We start from the raw sequence: 10077 nt of genomic DNA, 5'->3' as shown, positions 1-10077 counted from the left end.
ATTTTTACCTATTATTATGTATTAATATTAAAAAACGTTGATATACTTAGTATATAAACGTTTTTTAAAAATTGAATTATGTTCTAAGTAGATGTTTCAAATTTAATATTTTGATAATATTTATAATGCATACCTATAACCTATTTATTTTATACAAATACATCATAAAAAAATCAATGTAGTGATCGAAATAGATCAAATCTACCAGTATCGACAAAGTACCTACTTAGTACAATAAAAATCAAAATCCAAAATTATAGATACTCTAAAATTGTATTATACTGGCATAGACTATATTATAGATAATAGGTAATACTTATATTTTACTTAATGGTAATCAGTTAGTAAGTAATAAATATTGAGTACATAAAATAGAAATTAATTTGACTTAACCTTGAATGTCTTTAGATAAGCAAATATAATATATAATATATATTTATATTTTATAATCGCGTCAAACGTTCTACATTTCAATCGATGGATATTTTCATATAAACTATTATAGATACCTGTTTTTATCATTATAATTTATAGAGAATTTATTATTTACAAACACATCAAGTTTGTGGTTAACGCTATATATACATACATATTATATAATAATATAATATATTATATATAAGTATCCATGAAATATATTTTATTATCATCCAAGGTGCGTGGGAATATGTACGCGAAAGTGATACGATTTATGAATACCTTCTTAAGTAAAAATATTATGCATAGTAATTATCAGATTTATTAGTTAGGTACTATAAGCTTCAGTAAACATAATATTACAATATACTTAGGCTTTAAGAGTGCTGTATACTCAAACGAGCTTTCAATATATTTTATTATATTATGTATCAATGAAATAATGTATGTGTAATGGATCAAGGAAAAATTACTGGAGGATAAAATACTCATAGAAAAATACCCGGCAAAAATTACTCGAAAGAAAAAATACTCGTAGAAATAATAAACATTAGAAAATAATAATAATTATATAAATATATTTATAAGCACATTAAAAAAAATTATACATTCATATTTGATAGGTATTATATTGGGTAAATGTAAAATTAATGAATATATTTATAATATTAGGTATAAGATATAATATTCGTCATCATAATATAATAATAATTTGATAACTTGTATAAAATAATACCTTTGTTAATAATTATTAATATAATAATAAATTAAAAAAAAAAAATATTCATTCATATTTTATAGGAATTATATAGAAATAACGTTTACTGATACATGATAAGTTAAGAAATTAGGAAGTACCAAGTTTATAGAAGACAGCAAAGGTTTAATATTCAATATATTTTATAAAACGGAAAAAAATGTAATTTCAATGTCAGAAATTATGACTTTTGTGAATTGATACGATTAAACATACTAGAGACAGATATAGTGAAAATACTGATATTGTGTAGAGGTCGTGTGTGCTGTCGGAAGTGAACAAGTATAGTTAGTTGATTTCCAATATTATTATTTTTAAATTTAATGCATTATTTGTATAATGCTAAATAATAATATTTGTATGATTGTAAATTCCTAATAATTATTATAATGTACTTAAGGCTAACTTTTTTAAACCATTATTATGTGATTACATAATATGTAATTTTACATAAATAATATTCATCTATTTTCTAGAAACGATTCGTAAATAATTATTAACTATTCGATCATAGAAGGCAACTATAGTGCAGTGTATATTAATCGTTTTGTTTATGATAAGTAAGAGAGACAATTTTATTAGTATGTTTTTGTATATTTTTATTGAATAATATTTTTATGGGTATTTTTTTAACGGTAATTTTTCCTTAGGTATTTTTTCCTCTGGTATTTTTACCGATTACCATGTGTAATGTGTATAACTACCTACCGCTACGAACATTATTCGTAGTACCTATACGAATTACAAATGCAAAGAAATTATCACGTTCAAACAAGTAAATAAAATTAAATGGTTGTTGTGTTTAAATTTGCGATGATTAATATTGTTACGTAAATGTATCGAATTTTCATTGGGAATATTCGTATTTAGTTAAATAATACAACTTAGAGAAATATAAATAAAATAAAACTTCACACCCGGCCGAGGATAATTACCAATTAATATGATGTAAGGAATATAATATTTATAGTAACATTATTTTAGATTCTAAGCGTTGCAATATTGATTCAATAATGTGTATGTATTTTTTTTACCATTTGGAACAGTAAGTAATCAAAACAGTAGAACAGTTTTGCTTAGATTTTCAATTTGGGGGTGGTTTGTGGTAGCAAATTTAATTCAGTTAGTAATTTAGTGTGTTAAAAGAAAAGAATTCTCTGTAGTTTTTAAAATACCGGTAACTAGCAAAAATCAAAACAAAAAAAAAAAAATTAAGGAAAAACGGTAATTTTTACGCAAAACCAGTATAACAAGTATAGCAAAACGGTACCTACCTACTCGACCAGTTTTTTTATTTTATCGGATACTTTTCAGGGTATTTTTCCGTTGGTTGTTGTAATTTTATAATAGGTATATTATAATATATCATTTTTTTTTTTGTGAATATTTCTTATCTGATATTTTTTCCTAGATTTACTGTGAAATATGTGACCAAATGATTTTAGACTGGGTCTGCTATATGATTGCTAATGCTATAACTATTATAACGTGTTACAGCTATAATAATATTTTAGTTTAATGTATTATGGTTTTATGTAGAATTATTAAACATAAATTATTTTAGATTCTGTGTGGGGTTAGGATTGTATTGGATAACAATGAAGAATATTCTTCAATCTGTCATAACGTTTTAACTTTTGAAGCAGTTAATACTTGTTTTTTGCGTGGGTTTTATCAATACTGAGGATAGTTTCTGGTCGTTAATCTGATCTAGTTGGTACTTTGAGAGGGTAAGACAAACATAAAACAGGAAATTGGAATACGGTATATTTGTATAACATCAGCTTACGATAAAATCGATTTTGTTTTGTTTTTTTTTTTTTACTATAATTAAATAAGCAACAATTGAAAATACTTAAGGTGTTCCCCAAGTATTTCTATGTATTATGATTTTCAAGACGTGATAAAATGTACTGTTTGAAATAATTGACGTTTTATGTTTTCTTGTTGATCAAATGTTTGATCGTTGTTTCTTATATGCATTTAAGGTTAACATTTGGTAAAAATTGGATATTTTATTGAAATATAAGTCATAAGTACTTTCATCGATTTTCATTGAAACGTTTTAGTTATTTTGTTGTAATTCAAAAATATCAACCAAAGAGTTTTGAAATTTTTTGGCCGTAACACATATTATTATTTCCTATAGGTACTCGATGATATTATAAATATAATACTTCATAAGTAATCTTTTGTTTAGAATAGTTTTTCATATTATATTCAACGATTGATTATTGAATTCAAATTTAACACATCAATTATTCCAATGACCCACACTCGAAATCTACTTTACAAATATACGTCAAATATGAATTTTCCAGTTTTATTATTTTGGTTATTTTTATGAGTTATGATACTTAATTTTGAATTGGAATTTGGTCACTGAGCCTATCTCTACTAAATTATAATTTTAATACAAATATTTTTTTATAAATATTACCTAATCATAATAATTCGAAACCACAAATTTGAAATTTTAATCAAGTATTACCACTAAACAATATTTTTAATTTATTTGAGACAGTGACCTCTTGGAGGTATGTTAATGTATAATAGGTATATTTAATATATTCTATATTAGAATTCAACTATTTATTAAATCTTAATGTTATTTTTTTTTATAATTTATTAGATTAATCGTTTATTTTAAAAGAAAATTATTAATATTTTATAAAAATTAAAATAATTTAAACTTTTCATGATTTCTCAAACCTTTTTTAACTTCTTATTTATACATCTTATACAAATATATGTAGATTATTATTACAGTTATTAATAATTATTGACATTTTTTCTACAAACTAATTTTACACACAATTTAGTTGTGATTTTAATGTGATATTTGATCATTATATTTTGCAATTTTCAAAAATTGTACAAATATATTAGGTATTAAATGTATTTTAAGTTTTTGTAATAAATTCATAGGAGATACAAAATAAATTGATGTTGTGATTATTAAACAATGTACATGAAGTACTTATAAAGACTATTATACTTAGGTGTAACAGAACAACACCATATTATATAACTTCCTTTAAAGTATAAAATTACGACCCTAAGTTAATGTTATTAAAAAATTTCAATTTTCCTAAACGCATTTAAACTTGTCTAGTGTTTGCAAGATATTTTTTTATTTATTTTTCTGTAGGTACGTGCTTTCGTAATATACATTTAAATAAAATTTGTTTGTATGCAAAATGTGTTTAACTGATACAATATGTTTTGCATATTTAAATAAAATTATAAGAAAGGATTTTCCAAGCCACACAACATTATGTACCTACATATTAGTATATGCATAAGAGAAATTTATTATAATAATAGTATAATATTAGGTATGCTTCCCATTCGTTATTTATTTTATATTTATCATAATCTAAATCGTTTATGTTCATGCATCTACAAATAATTTTAGCGTTTCGGTTTGTAATTATTATGTGCGTTACATACAAATTATATAAAACATTATATTATTATGTGTTTAACGATTCTATATATAACGGTTTTACAAGCTTTTCACTTATTAAATTGTTTAATATTGTTGTCCGCGATTGGCAATATCAAAAGTATAAATCACACAGCTTACAAACTATTATTATAATAAAAATAATACTTAGATCGTTCTCGTAAAAAAGTGTAGATTATATAGTCAAACTTGAATAATAGTAATAATAATAATAATAATAACATGAAGCGTGTTCATGAAGTGTACTGTTTATATTATTATTGTGTACCAAAGCGAAAGTGTTGTGCACATCTATTATAGCTATATGTATACTTTCGTGAATGGTCCGTTCGTCCAATTAATTAGAATAATGTAAATAAAAATGTTAACGTTAAAAACGTATTCTGATTGATAATTAGACTCTAATTATTTTATAGTTTTATAGTCGAAGTAGTCGAAGCATCTAGTTAGAGATTATTGTGTTATGTTTAATACTATACTTATGATGTACACGTACTACACGTCTACGTGTAGTAGTGAATATAAAAATATATAGTGTTACTAGTGTCGAATAATTATTGTACTATATAAAAATTAGAACGGATAACTATACGGATGCTTATCTATAATAGTTCGACATTGTTTATATTATTTTTTTTAAAACTAACTTAATTAAGTTAATAAGTTACAGAGTTCTATTCTGATGCCTGTGTAGTGTATACGCACACGATTTAAATAAACGTAATATATTATACTGACCAAAACGATTGTACATTTAATTCGTGTTACTTTATATTTTATTTATCTAATGAAATAATATATTGCTACTTTTTCTCAAACTTAACCTTTGGCTAAAAGTTGAAAAACCAGTTTAATATAACACATTATACTCTAACCGGATGTACGATTCAACATACTCGCGAAATTTGCAAATATATAATTAAAATACACATCAATTAAGTGCGAAATTTTAACACATTGTCTAAAATTCTTTAATGAATTGTATTCGACATATAACTGTACAAAATAATAAAATAAAAACATTCAAAATTAAATTTTATACGATTTATGTACAATTGTCATGTGTATAAATTATAATTAAATAACAGCAGCCGGACAAGATACACGAATTGAGTTTTTGTTCACTTGTCTCGCTTCACTTGCCACGGAATAGTATTTACTGTATTGTGATATTTTATTTCAAAACAATGATCATCAAATTGCAAATTAACAATTGCATCAAAAAATTATTCTGAGTTCAGTTCAGTGACGAGTGCGTTCATTGTTATCTTTTTGATACTTTTTTACAGTTGTCAATAGTTTTTCTTCGTAATTACAGAGACAATCTGTAATATTCGAAAAAATATGTTCAAGACTAATTTTCAGATTTTTAAAAATGATATTTTATGAACCTTTTTTTGTATTCCTTCTACTCTAATATAACAGAAAAATATAAGTAATTACATTAAAATGTATATACTTCCCCCAGAAGCCAGAATCTAAAACATATAGGTAGGTAAAGTCATACAATTTGAATAAATAGTGATTAATTATTGTATTAGTTTCACTTAACTGAAGTTTAGATGTTATACTATAATACTTATTGCTATCTATTTGGAATGCACGATATTTCATCACATTTGAAAAATTATCTGATATGTATATATATTGCTACTCTATGTTTATTACTAATTTGCATCTATAATAAACCTGTGCTGAAAAAAAAAATAAATATTTTTAAACTTTTTTAGACGTAAGAACTATAAGTGGTAACTTGTAATTTAACGTTTTACTATTATTTAAAGTTTTTCTAGAACTAAATTTTTTTTTATTCTTTATTCTATGAATTTAATTTACATTAATTGCAGTTAGTCGATTGAAAATTATTTTAGCCTTTGAAGAATATCTGTAATAGCTATATAAGACGTTTCGGAAAAAAATATCGTAAAACTCGTAATAGTTTCACTACATGATTTTTTAAAATCTTCAATAAATAAAACGAAACAAAAATATGTTATCCCCCTTGGGTGATCCATCGATCCAGCGATCATCGTATAGTCACGACGATGATCTAGTTCTATTTAGGTATAGGTAGTTGAATTCGCAGTACCCGTCATTCACATTATTTCCATCGATCGGTTTCGAAACGATCAGTGTTCCAATTTCATCACGCCAATCTGAGAACCCATCTTGTATTGCGCTCTTGTTTTATTTGTTTCACTCTTTATAATTCATATATGCATAACAAACAGCTTGGTCGTGAGAACCAGAATATATTTTAGACAAATAAGGTAAAGACGAGCCCGTGATGCTACGGCAATGACTGTCTAATAGTGCGAATGGGAAAAAAATTACTTACAGCATCTAGCACTTTCTAAACGGTACCAAAAACATTTCTATCGCGTTCAGAAAGATCGTTTTTACGCGTAAACCGAGTCCACCCTTAAACGGAGATACGAGTCGGATTTTCGATTGGTTTATATGATCGATTTAATAACACTTAAGGACGGTAATGACAATATTATACGTTTATCATAACTGGACTAGTTATTGAAAAAATCTCAATTGATTTTTCGTAATCTCCGCGATAAATAGCTACTATATACACTTATATGGTTTAGAACAACGATGGAAATAATTTAGGCAATACCATATTAATTAATCGTAACATCGGAAAGACTTATGGGGAAATAATATGCCTCATGTATTTAATATGATATGTTCTTATGAGAGGCTATGCATGTATTATGTATATAATGAAGAGTAGTTTTTAGTGATAGTTAGGACTTGAGAGGTCGGCCATAACAATAATAAAAAAACATCGTTAGAATAAACAGAGTGGACTTCTTTGATTGTTATAAGGAAACTGTAGTATTTATTAGTTTTCATTTTTTCTTACATAATTGTTTCAGTATTTTATAATGAAAACTTAAAAAACGAAATGATTATTTTATTACACATATCAATACATCCGATCAATACTATTTCATATGTATACACTAAATACAATGTGAATTTTGCTTGTTAATAAACAATTCATATAGCTAAGTCTTGAAAAAACAGTTACACAGATAGTTTTATAATTTTACTCAGTATAAGTTAATGTCCCTTTAGAGAAGAAGACTTTGTAGGCTGGAAATTTTTCCATATCATAATAGCATAGCAATTACAAATAACCTGCATTTGTAAAATTGTTTTCATTTATTTAAGCTACAAAACTTTCTTAAAATCTTAAGAAAGTATACAATCCTTAGTGGAATTTATTCAATGATTCTCTGTAATTCTCAATAAAAAGTAATGTGTATTTAAGATGAGTACGAATACTAAAAATATTATTTGGAATACTTGTTCAAATATTTTAGATAACTAATATAATATGTTATACAATTGTCTGTTTTGTTTCAAACATTTCACTGTGACTGCGCTTACCATGATAAATTAAAATTAAAATGACTAAATATAAATTAAAATTAAAAAGCAAACAGCGACAGAAAATATTTTATTGTATTTAGTATTTTTGGTTATATGATATACTAATTTAGTACGTAATACAATATTACAAACTATAATAACTATAATAATTATAGTTATTAAGGTGCCTAACTTATTAAATAAGTGAAATGTGTTAAATTTTTGCTACTACATGAGAATTATATATTTTTTTTCAACTTCTTGAATAATTAAAAAAAAAAAAAAAAAAAAAAAAATGATGAACAGTTCTCCCCAAGTATTATATAAGAAAGAATTATGTAGTCCACAAGTAGGTATGCATATTTTTGATATAATTGCTTGGTAAATATAATTAAACAAGGAAGTAATAATTATGACATCCAAGTAAATGACGCAATAGCAGCGTAGATAAATGAAAGTTTTAGGGTCGAAGAATGTATGTGTTCGATCAAACGTGTAAGAACGACTTACGCCCAAACTTACCATAATATTATAATTTATAACAGTATTTTTCATTGATCAATAATTCCATTTTTTTTTTTTTTTGTAATGTTGTGTATAAACTAATGGTATCTGCCTATTTTAAAACCGTTGATTATATGCATTACTAACGGGGCCATAGTATAATTATTGGTTAGTAAACGTTACCTAAGCGTATCTATAAAGTTGCGGTCAGCTGTAACGATATGGTCATTGTCGTAGAAACGATGCACTCTTTAAGATGACATCACATAATACCTACCTTTACAAAGTATACAAGCTGGCTTATTTTTACTTATATAAACTACAAATTTGCATTTGACAGTTATAATTTTGTGACGCTAGCTTGAATATTAGAGTGAAATTAAAGTGAATAAAAATAAATTAGAGTGATATAAAGTTATTAAACTTATTATAAGTAAGAAAATTAATTGTATTTATAGCTCAGGTATTTCGATATTTTTGTATCTTCAATTTACTCTAAAATTAAAATTAAAAAATTAAAACCATTAAATTTGAACGTTGTAATCTAAAATGTCATTTGTTTGCATTTTTTTAAGTTTGTAATTTAATTATGACATGTAGGTTAGGTTGTGCGATTTCTCTGGATCATTTCGTTATTAGGATTCTGGACTTGGAATGAAAGACGAAGATTATTAAATTAATTTAATATATTTAGTAAATTATAATATAATTTAAAACATTTTACAATGTTCCAATGTCTGTCATTAACGAAATAAACTATTTAAAATTCACATGAAGATCTTAAATCAATAAAATTTACTGTAATGGAGATCATTTTAAAATTATTGAAAAGCCCAGCGTATTCAATATCATTATATATTTATAATACCAATGTACATTATACAATTTTACGTATAAAGTAGGTAGGCAAAACTTAAAGCATTTAATAAACAAGGAATGATAATATTTTTGAAATTTTTGTGGTATTTTGATAAAAACTTAATGTTCGTGGTTTTGTATTATTATCACAAATATTTTTATAAATTATAATAATGGGTTTCGTACAAATCATTACTTTATTATTGTTATCAAATGACAAATTAACAAAATACATAAGTTAATTATATACATTTGCATTTTTTTGCCATTATTAATGCTATTTATTTATTATACATACATAATATTACTTATGAAAAAAAAATATCTAACAAGAAACAAATAATTAACATTTTAAATTGTTAGGAGTGTGTAATTACTTTAAGGTAAACAATCAGAACGCTACTTCCACCGCTATTGCTACCGCACGTTCTATTTGTTTGCATAATTTTCAACTGATCCTTCCCACTCTGTATCTACTCTAGGCAACGTCTTTTACACGATTCGTTGAGTAATTCTCATTGTGGATGGAACATGGAAATGAGAGTAAATTATTACAGTATATTTAATTGATATAGGGATGTTTATCCAACAAGAAATTGGTAATTTTTTTGCAAAAGTACATGGAAGCTTGGAAAAAGTCCTTGAAGTTGTCTACTACCATTCAGAAAAAAAAAAAATCACA

The sequence above is a fragment of the Aphis gossypii genome, chromosome 2, assembly GCF_020184175.1.
Source record: "Aphis gossypii isolate Hap1 chromosome 2, ASM2018417v2, whole genome shotgun sequence".
NCBI classification, from domain to species: Eukaryota; Metazoa; Arthropoda; class Insecta; order Hemiptera; family Aphididae; genus Aphis; species Aphis gossypii.
This window is presented reverse-complemented; position numbering follows the sequence as displayed.